General features: G+C 36.2%; 1 pseudogene; it reads left to right on the top strand.

Annotated features, from left to right (window-relative positions):
* Positions 1-1,325: 1,325 nt before the first annotated feature.
* On the top strand, positions 1,326-3,148 carry LOC113753661 (annotated as a pseudogene).
* The last annotated feature ends 10,530 nt before the right edge of the window (positions 3,149-13,678 follow it).

Genomic DNA, 13,678 nt, shown 5'->3' with positions numbered 1-13,678 from the left:
AGCTCATACCACGTTGTGGATTTCTTTTACAGGGTTCGAGACCAAGGGTGCTCGTGAGTAGTACTAGATTGTTTTCTTTTGAAGACTTTAAGTTATATTATAACGGATGGCTATAGTACCCCTTTTCCATTGGGTTGTATTTAAGCTTGAAAGCTGCATAATTGTAAGTGTGAGATATTCGAAGTACTTTAATTATGTATTGAGGTTACTTAAAGTATTTCGAGCTTTTGAATGATCGATTGTAGTGAGTCCCGGCGAGAGCTGGGCAGGCGTCCCGCGGATACCCTTTGGTTCGCCTTAGGGAGAAGTGGGGGCGTCACAATAATGCTATAAAATAAAAGGGTATTTTTGTCCAAAATTTCTTAACATGTTGAGTTGAATTACTTATGGGGGTAAAGTGACTAAAAGATAACGTTAGGAGGTGAACTGATAGTAGTGATATAGTTTAAAGAGATAAAGTGATAATAACCCTTTTTATTTATTAAACATCCGAACTTATCCAAAACCACCGAGCTTTAATTTAGTGGCCGCCAAAAAGGGATTGAGTTCCTCTTTGGACTTGTAGGATTAGATCAAGTGTTTAAACTCTACCTATAGTGAAAAAAAATCTAAAAGAGAAGCCAAACCACCCTTTTGTGTTAGTTTATTATACAGTTTTTTTAGACTCCTCCTCCCCCTTCCCTAAAATAGGATAAATTAGGTTATATAAATGTTATGTTATAGCAAAAAAAAGCCCACAACTTGTGAATGTGTGGTTTATCAAATGTCCTCCCCTAGAATGTTATCGTTGTAGCCAAAAAAAAAAAAAAAAGCACCCAAAAAAAAGCACCAAAGCTTGTGTGGTTTATCAAATGTCCTCCCTAGAATGTTATCGTTGTAGCAAAGAAAACACCAAAACTTGTGAATGTGTGGTTTATTTTGAGCACCTTTTTATCTTATCAAATAAGCATTATTTTGCCAACTAGACTCTTGACTATTTAGTTGGCAAGTTTTAATTGACTATTAAATAGGATAATGTATAAGTTGTTCAATGGTCATAGTAAAGCTTGCCAAATGTAATTAAAATGGTTAATATTATATAATCCGTGTATACATACATGGATATATAGAAGATCCATGTCATATAAGCAAAAATTGAAGTTTAAATTCAATTTTGAATTTCATGGCATGCATTCACACATACTATATATGCACCGTGTGTACAATATTAGTCCTTACTAAAATGATATATGATGATGAAAAACATATTTATGGCTGGTCGTGTATAATGAGGTAAGAAATTTCATATAATTAGGACATATAGCAGATGATTTATACATTCAACCGTGAATTTGTACGCCAAGTCTGTCTTTTAAGCTTTTTTTTTACACCAAAAGCAAGAATCCTGTTCACATATCCCATTCTGAATATAAAAGAAAACTAACAGAGCACTCCTCGATTATACATCCCGTTCTAAAGGACAAAGAAAATCATCATACTACCCCAGCTGTATATACATCCCAATCTAAAGAACCAACAAAGCCTTAGGATTCCCAACCATTCAATCATCCATGGAGGGAACAATGAGTGAATCTAGTGCTCCTAGATTTAGAGTTTTGATGTTCCCATGGCTAGCTCATGGCCACATCTCTCCCTACTTAGAGCTATCCAAGAGACTCTCCGAAAACAACTTCCACATATGCTTTTGTTCTACTGAGATCAACCTGAATTTCATCAAGAAAAGTAAAACCTTTGATGAGATTTCATCAATAGAACTGGTACAACTTGATTTGCCAGATCTGCCTGAACTCCCTCCCCAGCATCACACCACAAGAAACCTCCCACTCCATCTCAAATCAACCCTCGAGCGTGCATTTTATATGGGAAAAGCAAACTTCCAAAACATCCTGAGCACTTTGAAACCCGATTTGCTAATCTATGATGCTCCCCAGTCATGGATATCGGAGCTGGCAGCACTGAATCATATCCCTTCTGTTCTTTTCATAATAGTTGCTGCAGTAAACTTGTCTTTTTTTTTATTATGCCGTTAACTGTAGAATCGATGGTACTAATGAGGCTTACCCTTTTCCAGCAATTTATTACAGGGATTATGAAACGAAGAAAATGATAGCTATGTCCCAGGAATCCAAAGAAAGTTTACCCGAAGATGCTGCTTTTTCTCCCAAGTGTTTTGAACTATCTTCTTTTGTTTTGGTGAAAAGCTGGAGGGAAATTGAGGGGAAATATATAGATCACTTTTCTTTCTCCTGTGGCAAGAAGGTGTTAGCTTTAAATCTTCTTAATGTTCAAGATGATGATACCAAGGAGGAGGAGAATAATTCCCATATCATGAAGTTTCTGAATGGTAAAGATGAATCATCAGTGATTTATCTTTCTTTTGGGAGCGAATACTACTTGTCGAAGGAAGAAAGGGAAGAGATAGCACATGGGTTGGAGCTGAGCAATGCTAACTTCATATGGGTACTTAGGTTTCCTGTGGGAGATTCTATTGCCCTAGAAGAAGCTTTACCCGAAGGGTTTCTGGAGAGGGTGAAAGAGAGAGGGATAGTGGTGGATGGATGGGCACCACAGGCTAAAATTCTTGAGCATCCAAGTACTGGTGGTTTCTTGAGTCATTGTGGATGGGGTTCTGTGACAGAAAGCATGTATTTTGGGGTTCCATTGTTAGCTTTGCCCATGTTCTATGACCAGTTTCTTCAAGCTAGACTTGCAGAAGATATTGGTGTCGGTATTGAGATTCTGAGAGGTGAAAACGGGCAGACAAATAGGGAAGAGGTGGCTAAAGCCATAAAAATGGTTGCTTTGGAGAATGAAGTGGGAGAATTATTGAGAGAAAAAGCTAGAGAGTTGAGTAACAACTAACAAGATGAGAGGAGGAGAAGGAGTGTTGCATGAAGCAATAAAGAAGCTAAAGAATTTATGCAGCAAGAACAAGTAGCAGAACTGCTGAATCTGGGATGGATAGATATGATAGAAAATGTTTGAGACAGATATTCAATGATTAACCTTTCATATGCTGATAGTACAAGCCAAGGATTATCATTACAGCATTTTTTTTTTTCCCCTAAAAACCCCGTACCGATTGCTATGGAGCTAAACTGCAGTTGTAATATGTATTCATTTCGATTGATGCCATCGGCGTTACTGATACAGGTTGTTACAATGTGAAATTGGCAGAATTGATCCGACAAACATTGTGGCAGATCAATGATCAAACCATCCCTAAATAATTAAGAAAAAATTTCTTAAATCCTGTAGATATTTGGCCCATTATATTTTAATGACTTGTGCTTAATTGCTGAACTTTTGGTAGGGGAGTTTCAGGTCAACGATCCCACAATCCCTTTGTAATATGGGTGGTAATATAAACCCTGCACTCTGAAACTCCCCTATGAAAAGCTCAGCCATAATGCACAAGGCATTAAAATATATATTGGGCCAAACATATGTTAATCTAAGATTTTTTTTTCTTTTTAAACGCATTTAGTAATTGCGTTTTTTCATAAAAATCCTCGATCGATCAAAACTTATTCTTGTGAGATAATTGTTTTGCCAATTGTCGGACTAATGTTGCTATTTTGACAGTTGTGGAACCACCTGGTTACTGCCTCGGCTCCTCATGCAATTACCGAAAGCCTCAGATGTGCTCAACCCAACCCAATCGTTCTCGTGGGCACGTGACTCGCGCCCACCTCTGACACTGGATCTGACATGTGACAGATACTACATGCCACAAGTCTATGATTCTTTGTGACCGACACATTATCCTCGATTTTCGAAATTCATACTGCATCAAGAGGGCATAAATGTCCCCTCCACCTCATGCTCTTTCTTTTTTTTTTTTTCCCGTCATAGGGGTATCCATCCTGACTTGCGTCAACCCGGTCCAAAGATGCACCACTCAGTAATAAGTGAAAATAGAAACGGTGATCTTTGAATAAGGTTCCAAGGAGGTATGTCCCATGAGGTCTCGGGTAATCTTTGGTGCAAGTGGTAGGAGCTTGGATTACTTAATCATGAGATTTTCGATTCGAAATTCATGAAAATAGAAAAAATAATGTTGGGAGAGCTTTTCTTTATAAGGGATTCGATTCGATTCGAACAGAATTAGTCGCAAATCGTAAAACGGATGCGAACACCTATGAATTATAACAAAAAAAGGAGGTACGTCCCCCTCATATTCAAAGCTAGAGGACATAAATCCCCTAAGCGGTTTAAATGCTCGCCTTCAACTCCTGAACTTCTAGTTAGACTTGGACATCGGAGTCGTTGGAAAGATTTAGCCCGACTATTTGCCTCTTTTGTTGTGCTGTTTTTGCAAGTCTGTGGCTAGGCTCGAGAAGCTCGGTCCATCTATTCGTGCCCACAGAACGATATAACAACCTTCATCGCCATCTTCCAATAAAGTTTAAAATGCTTTATTTTGACTACTGTGGCACGATTTAAAGACCGTCTATGTAAACTAAAAGCTTTAATCCATCAAGTTACAAGTATAAAAAACAATAGAGAATTCGCAAGCTATATATTACTCTCAAGTTAGTCAAACTTCTTTTGGGCTGAATCTCAAGTTATTACTAGAGAATTCGTAGTCCTTCCTCTTATTCACACTTCTACGTTTACTAAAACTATGTGTCGGGGGTAGAAATATTGGAAAAAGTTCCACCTCCCATCGTCGCAAAATAGCGCTGTATGTTTACATTCGTGGGTTTGAGCCACTGGAATTTGACCGAGAAGATGAAATTTGGAAATCTGGATTGCAAACAAAGTTCCAACGACAAAAGTAGGAAGTTGGACCATTATTTGTCTTGTTAAAAATTGAGATTGAAGAACCTCTTATTTCTAGTGCAAATAGTTTATTGGGTCATTTCTTATGTCGCATTACAGGCCGTAGGTTTCGCTTCTGGGTGAAAAATGCTCGTTTAAAAGCGAGCTATCGCCTGATATGTTGTTTTCTTCCACAAATATTTCCTTTTCATACATGTCCGTAGGTTGTGAATTGTTTGGTTTGGGTTGTTTGGGTTCATTTTCCATCAAAGAAGAAAAATTCATGGACCTTATGCTTTGCCAAATTTGTCACGATCAAATTTCTTCATAAAAAGAAAGTGATGTATCGATCGATTAAACACGAGTGTGCATAATTTTCCTCTATGTTGCATGGCAAGCTTCAAAAAAAAAAATTTTTTTTTGGGCCACCATACATATCAATGATAGATGAGGTGTTTCAAATCTCCACAATTCAGGATTTAACATTTTCATACTAAACAATTTAAGAAGAATTTGTACGTCTTTTATAGGGAAAATGACCAAAATAGTACTTCACATTCTTTAAAAAAAAAAAAGAAAATCCTTTTTGGGGTCTTTCACATATTAAAATTTTAAAATAGTCTCACATATAACAAGTACGCCAATTTAGTCCCATAACCTATTTTTGACTATAGATCTAAAGGAGGTATTTGTTTATATGGGTATCGTAATGGGACAGAATGAATATCAAAATTAAACGTATTCGTACTTTGTTTATATGTTATGATAGGAATAATTCAATATAAATGAAATCGTTAGATGTTACCTCTTATTATTCCTCACTTGTAGTGCAAAGTTTCAAATTGATTAAATTTTTAATAAAATGAAACTCATTTCACTTCCAAACTATGACCTCGTTTGACAAAGGAGTTTTTTAAATATTTATCTAAAATTTTATTGTAATTTACTGTAAAAATTGTAGAAAAAATTTTGAAAATGAAAATTTCTTTCTTTCTTTTTTTTTTCTTTTCTTTTCTCTCTTCTTTTTCTCCCTTCCCTCTGCCCCTCTCCATCCCCGAGCCAGAAGTTGCAGTAGCAACAAGAAATTTTTTTTTTTCAATTTTCTCTCTCCTTGTCTCCCCCCTTCCCTTCCCTCCTCCTCCCCTTCTCCTTCCCCTAGCCAGAAGTTGCAGCAGCAACAACAAATTTTCTTTTTTGCATTTGCATTTTTCTCTCTCCCTCTCTCCCTCTCCCACTATCCTCTGTTTCCCCCTCCGGCCGCCAGCAATAGCAGAATTTTTTTTTTTTAAACCTTTTCCTCTCACTTCTCCCCTTCCCTCTCCCTCCCTTCCTCTCCTCCTCCTCTTCCCTTCCTCCTCCTCTTCCCTTTCCCCCTTTCCTCCCCTCTTTTTCCCACCATCTCTCTCCTCCCCTCTCCCTCCCCGCCACCCTGCCCCTCCCTCCTCTACGTAGAATCGCGTGAGCCAGATTACGCAGGAGGGGAGGGACAGGGTGGCGAGGAAAAGGGTAGATTTGGTCGGCAAGCCAAATTGCATAGGGAGGGAGGGGAGGTGGCGGGGAAAGGAGAGGTGGTGGGGAAGAGAGGAGAAGAGGGTATGGGAGGAGGAGGAGAGTAAGGGAGAGAGAGGGAGAAGAGAGGGACAAAAAATCTTACCTCTACCACCACTGGCACCAACGTCGAAAAAGGTGACTAGCTCCGGAGATAGTGGTGGGTTGACGTGGGAGAAGAAGAAGAAGAAAGGAGAAGAGAATTTTTTATATTTTTTTTGTTGGTATTTTGAAGTGTATTATTTAAAAATTTTAAGAAAATTTTGAAAATATTGTAATTAAAATTATTAAAAAACTGGTAGAAAATAAATTTGGTTAAAATTTTATTTGCCAAACAAGCCCTATACACGTGTAAAAGGCAGAATCAAAACCACAGCAGGCTTTAAAATGTCGATTTCGAGTCCGAGATTGGAATACGAAGCAAACACCTGTTAAGAGACTGACTTGGAGTCTTCGATACTAAAAATCCACCGGATTTGCTTTTGATTTTTATTATTTGAAAAAAGAAAAAAAAGATGTAGTGACGCAGAAATGCTTACGCATGGACTGTGACGTCAGGGGAATAACGGAAGCGCCAGGTATTCTCCGCTCCAATTTGTTTTCTTGATCTTTTTGACGAGTTAAATAGCAGACTTTTGAGTCGTCAAGAAATACATATAATATAATATAGTGGAAGAAGTGGGTGCATAATACAATAGTAAATTTGTTATATTTGTCACGTTCCATCGGATGTTTCTGCACGCTATCTTCGAAGGCATCAATTTACTTATCATTCGGATCAAACTTGTTATAGAGGGAGTTGAACGGGTCATGGCTCATTTAAAACGCACCGTACTCTTTTCCTTTTCTTTTTTTTTTTTTTGAATTTGTCTAATAAATGTTCCATAATAATAATTCGGATAAATGTTCCAGATAATAAATTGAATGTGATTTAATTGTATTATCAAATGCTTATTATCACCCGTTAAAAAAATCCAAATCATTTCTGTGGGTTACCGGCATGCATGTGGGTGCAACTATTTACACCTGAAGATATATTCTACAGTTTATATTTAATGGATCTGAGGATGAAAAGACAAAAACGTACTAATATCTTATTGCCCTCCCAGTCATAGCTATGGAGAAATATGACTGCCAAGAGTTTGGACGTTAGGTCAATATCATACATTTACATCAGTTTAGTGGTGGTTTTTTTTATCGAACTCTTTCACAGCCATATATACAATTCAGGAGTTTCATATTAAATTTAATCCTCTAGCCTCTCTGGGCTTTGACTCTATGTAATGTAACCTAATTTGCTTGTGCAATTAATTTTTATACCTGTCAACATTTTCGCTTTGGATTCCCAATACATTCGCAAAAATGAGAAGACCACCACCCATTCCAAAGAGTTACAAGCTTTGTTTATACTGTGATATCTATCTATTGGGAAGATAAATGGAATGTAGGGATAAGAATATCAGTACACAAACAATTACATTATGTTAGATTCTTGAGTATTAAACCTTGCAAAATCAATTAGTTTCTTGTCTCTGTACAGCGGTTCACTTTTGTGGCAGTCTCCTATAAGCCCTGTGGTGCTCAAAAATTTTTTAAAAAAATGGCAAAAATAAAAATCTTATTACGCCTGCTAACTTGAGAACAACCCTTTTGCCATCATGCATAATATTCCAAAATCCACAAGTTTGACAAGTTTTAAGTGAATTTTCATTTCTTTTTTTTTTTTTGGAGAAGTTTGACAAGTTCTTTTTTCTTTTTTTTGCGAATCATAAACGTTTTAGAAATATTATTTCACCTTTGATGGCAAATTGTTTTGTCCCATGAGATTTTCTAATTACTTTGTGCGCTCAGAACTTTATCAAGAATTTCACAGAGTGAAATTCTGTTGCTGGCGTGACCGTACCGGTACTAGCAAGGAAAAAAGCTGTGTTTGGACAGTCATTTTCCGTCAAAAAATTGCTACGTTTTCTGTGAACACATTTTCCTATCACCTTTTTTTTTTCACATACATCAAATCGTTACAAAAAATTCAGAAAAAATGCAATCCAAACACAAAGGCACCTTTAAAGAGTCCATCAAATTTACCTTGATCATTTCTCTTATCCTTGATAGTGCTTCAACATTAACCTTCAATCCCTGTACGATTGTGGTTTCTTGGGATAATTTCAAAAACCTTAGGTTGTGTTTGGATTGCATTTTCCGTCATTTTTCATGGAAAAATTACTGTAGCGATTAGATATATATGAAAAAAAAAGGTGATACGAAAATGTGATCACGGAAAATGACAATCCGTAAGGCCTTAATTATCAGAAACTTCAAGGAAGATGGCTACAATTGACAGTAACCTTAAGGGAGGAAGCTTATGAAGCTATCCCTTGTTTCTTTTCCACATTTTTTCTAACTGACCATGCAACCAAGAGCCAACAGGATTGCACTCTGCACCCTAGGCTCCAATTTAGTAAACTTCCTCGCAAGTCCCAAGGAGCTGGCAGAAAGTTCACCAGACAAACTTCGTGCTAACGTTGTTGAAAACGATAAAAAAAAAAAATCTAACTTTAAAATTTTTCAGAACCGTTCTTCTCTATGACTCCACTATTAAACATCAAGACGTTTATTATTTACACATACTACTACTGTATTTAAAAAATACAAAACAGAAAAGGAAGAAAAGAACAAAATAAGATCGCAGTTAAGACGAGTTTAGTGTTAATGCCATAACATCAGGGAATCATCCATCAACACACCATGGAGCAACAAAAGAACAAAAAAGGCAAACATGGAAACTAGGGATGATTAAAGTTTTCTTGAACAGCACTACTATTCACTATTCAGGAACAGGGTCAGGGTCGGCATTAAGATCCAAGCCCACATTGTCTTCCACTCTTTCTTGACTTTTAACCCCGTTAACCACCTCAAAATCTTCCCGTTCAAAGTTAGGACTCCAGGGGACAGCCGCCGTCGAGTTCTTCTTGCTCCCGCCGTTACTTTTCTGGAAATACTTAACTGCCACCTGGATTCTCCTTAATATAGCATAGAACTCCTCCACCTCTCCATCATCGTCGCCACCGTCAGTCTCTTCCATCTTCAACCCCACTGCAGCCGCTGCCGCCTTCTCTCCTCCGTCAGCTTCCTTCCTCGAACCCTTCACCTTTTTCCCATCAACTGCTTCTTCATCAAACCGCTTTCTCTTCTCCACCTCCATGTACAACAACTGCGGAATACGAGGCTAGGTCGCTGATAAGGGTGCACTTTTCTTGATTCTCCGGCGAGAAAGAGAAGGAAAGAAGAAAGAAAATGATGCTGCGCACGCTAGTGCGATGTTATTTTTGACATGGTTTGTCAAATGTCGCAAGTAAATAGTTTAAAAAACGAGAGGTGGATTTAGGAGTCAGGAAAGAGAAAAATAAAATATCTTCCGGTGTGATCAGAGGATGACGCCAAGAAGGTGACGTAAGGAGATTGCGGTCGATATACGTGACCACCGAAACGTGAAACAGAAATGGACAGGGCCCAAGTTGAGAAGAAAACTGGGGGTGGGTGGTTGAAAGAGTTTTGTCTTTTGGTTGGAACTAGAATTTTGATTCTGTGGTTGTGAACCTTGTGGTTGTGGTTGTGGTTGTGGTGGGAGGATGTATGATGACAGCTCTGTCCCTACTTGTCCTGTCATCATCATCGGAAAGTTGATTCTGTACTCTGCTTTTGACAAATGTTTCTTTTGAAATTTTTAATTTGGATTTTTTTTTTCAACGATGTCAAGAGCTAAATTATATATTTAGCTTATCATGTCAAGACACACAGTAATAATTGTTACATCCCTTACATTTAAATAGTTTTTTTCAAATTAATTATACTTTTTATTTAAAAAAACTAATATTTAACACCCTTCTTATCAAGTGTTTATTGGATGTCCATTAGCCAAACTGATTTAATTTTTACGTTACATATATATTTTTTTTCCTGGAATGACCATGGTAACACACAATTGATGGTCTCAATAGGATTTATTTGAAGTCAGATTGAGGAATTGATAATTAGATACAAATTTCACGAGCCGAGCAAAAACATTTATTATATTTTTATATATTGTTGTTTAAGTATATAAAATGTATAGCGAAATTGGTTGTTGATGATTGTAAAACATTTGGGGTTAGAAATATATTGCCTTTGAGTCCAATGATTGAATTGTTTATGGGATTGATTCACTGAAAAAATTTAAAAAGGAAAAAGAATAACTCATTTGTTATTTTATTTTACAAAATTCTCAAGAATTTATTACAATCTATTTAGATGGGAGTACTTCAGAGTTTTTGTACAAAATATATACTGTGACAATATGATACATGTAAGATTAAAAAAAATCATTAAAAACATGTTAAGAGAATATTCCAAAAATCTTATCTAAAAATATAGCAATATGAATGGACGTTAGTTTTGCACTTCTTTCTTGATTGGAATTTTGACCATAGGTTCCGAACCCACCTCATATACCGCTTTGATGGGTGCACACTGCACATACCGACCTTTCGAAACAGGAAAACACATTGCAGTTCACAGCTCCTGGACTGGAGTCGAAGAGCCAACAACCCAGAAACCTTCATATCTACGTTACTACGTAAGTGTCATCCTTTCCGCGCTTTAATTAAAACGCGTGTTCTGGGAAGTACCAGCAGCCCGTGACTTTTCTCCTCGTGATTGGAGTTGTTTATCAAATTTGTAGCACCGCTTTAGTAGCACGGTCTAGCTAATATTTTAGACTAGTTCAAGTGTGCTTATAAACCTATTCTTTTTCCATGTGCGGTTTTCTTAATTTGGGATAGAGCACATTCTACCGTTTCTTCGTCAAGCTTTTAACGAGTGTATTTGATAAAATTGAAATCTAAAATTTAAAATTAAATTTATTAAGTTACTGAATTATTAAGGTATTAAATATGATATATTTAAATATATATCATATTAAATAATAAAAATAAATTTTTTATTTTTTATTTTTGAAATAAGTTTTATCTAAAAAATTTAATGCTACTCAATTAATTCATATATTATATTTTTTATTATCAAACACGTTTGAATATGTTAAAATCTGAATCCATTAAATTTAATTGTTGAATTGCGTTATCAAACATAACTTAAGTTTTCAAATTGCCACACTTTTCCTTTCTCCAATTTTTTACATCTGCCGCTTTTGGAAATAAAAAAAAAACAAAAAACATTGCTTAAGTTTTGGTTGTTGAGAAATGATGGGTTTGTTTATTTATTAATATGATGGTTTGACCGTCGGAAGTAATTACAAATGTCTGGTTGGCAGATGTCTACATTACTTTACTGTATAATCCACGTTCGGCATGCGTCAAAATTATAGTCATCGAACTTGTACATTGCGCCTACAACGTCTACTACCGACTTTAAATTTATACTCGTAGAAGTCATAGCATGTGACGCGTGGGTGACAATTCTGAAATGATTATTTGTTGACTTTAAATTATTTTGAGTTTGGGATTTGGTAGGGATGATAGTTGGGACGGATACCTAGAGGTTGATAGGATGGGAGGTGGGGCGGTGTAGGAATAAATTTGTTTTTTTGGAGATGATAGTTATAGTATATCCTAATCTATCATACACAAAGGGGAGGAGGTGAACCTAAGGAGGTCCAGGGGTAGTTCAGAGGAAACTGAACCACTATCGAACAAAATAGGTGTACTACGCATCCGTTTGAATTTTTTAAAACAAATCCACATTTAATGTGGCAATTGGTGGGAGGCAAGAGTACCTCCCAACCCATCAAGCCTTTAAGGCTTGATGGTGGCCATCAGGCCAAAGATTAGTGGTTATGTAGAAATAATTTTCTACCTCATTAAAAAACTGGTTGGGGATAGGGGAATATACTCTCGCCCCATTGCATGCCTTGTCACCCATTCTATACTTTTTTTTTATTATTATTGATACGATAGTTTCCTACTCTATGGGAAGCGGGAGGGCCTGAAGAGATTTTGGGATAATCCAGAGGGGATTGAACCACCACCAGATACCAATTTGTTAGGTTTGGTCGTAGGAAATTGACCTACGAGAATAATAGGGTTTTTGACAATTCAATAATTACAATAACAGAACAAATAAATCAAATAGTGAAATACGAAATTTATGTGGTTCGGTCCAATTGACCTACGTCCACGGGCAAAGGGGTAGCAAATTTACTATAACAGTAAAAGAGTACAAAATTTTAGGAAATAATTCCCAAATCTAAAAGGCACATAAAACTGAAAACACAAAAGAGTCTAAATAGTACTAAATGCTTAATGACCCAAAGATTCATGATTTGCTCTTTTGGTTTAATACCGAACCAAAGCCTCTCTTAGACTGGGGCGTAGGCCTCCCCAAAACTCTTTTAGATTGGGACGTGAGCCCCCACCAAAACTCTCTTGGACTGATGCGTGTAATGGATGGCCCCCATTACAAAATTTAAGAGCCGGACAAAATTTTGGCTAGCAACTTCGATTAGGTTTATTTTTTGCAACAGTAAATTTGCAACGTTAATTTTTCCAACGATCAGATTTTAATTATCTATATAAACACACAATACACTTATTTTTGAGAGATAGAAAAAGATATATTGTTCAAATTTAAAAATTAATAGTATCATCTTTAGAAAATAAAAAATTCAAAAGGTAAAAAATTTAATCAAAGTTAATACTTTATTTTTTAAAAATAACAAAATTATTTTATTTATTTATGGGATATGAGTTATGCATTATTAAAATAAATATTTGATTTAATTGTGAACCCATGCTATTACACCTTGTGGAGTGTAATCCATTGTGAGTAGAAGTGTAATAAAAGAGGAAAAAGTGAAATGCTAACGTGGCATGTGGATTACACTTTAAAAAATGTAAACCATTGTGGCTAATTCTCCTTTAGATCTTGGGTATGCAAAATTTATTTTTTTTTTTAAAAAAGCAAAACCAAATTAAAAAAAATGAATAATGGCAACATCAACTTTTGTGGTGCAGGTTTGGGAATAACCAATAATGTTGCTCGGCATCTATTATTGTACTTACCATCAGTGCATCATGTCGTTCCATTGGTGTACAATGGCAGTGATTTAAGGATCTATCCTAGACAAGATTGGTATCATTGTTGTATTACTGACGCAGTTGATGTGGCACCCCAGTCTAAAGAGCCATAATTGTAAGTAATCCTACACATCTGGTGATAATTTCTGTTGGATTTTAGGATTGTACTGTTAATTACTACTGTTAAGAATCTTGTATTATGTCATTCCGTATTTATTAAATCTTTTGCAAAATGAAAAGAATATATGAAAAAAAAGGCAATAAATTCAACTGATAGTTAACATACAAACTGATTAAAC

The sequence above is a fragment of the Coffea eugenioides genome, chromosome 11 (assembly GCF_003713205.1).
Source record: "Coffea eugenioides isolate CCC68of chromosome 11, Ceug_1.0, whole genome shotgun sequence".
NCBI classification, from domain to species: Eukaryota; Viridiplantae; Streptophyta; class Magnoliopsida; order Gentianales; family Rubiaceae; genus Coffea; species Coffea eugenioides.
The sequence above is the reverse complement of the archived record's forward strand: the minus strand, read 5'-3'. Positions and strand labels throughout refer to the sequence as shown.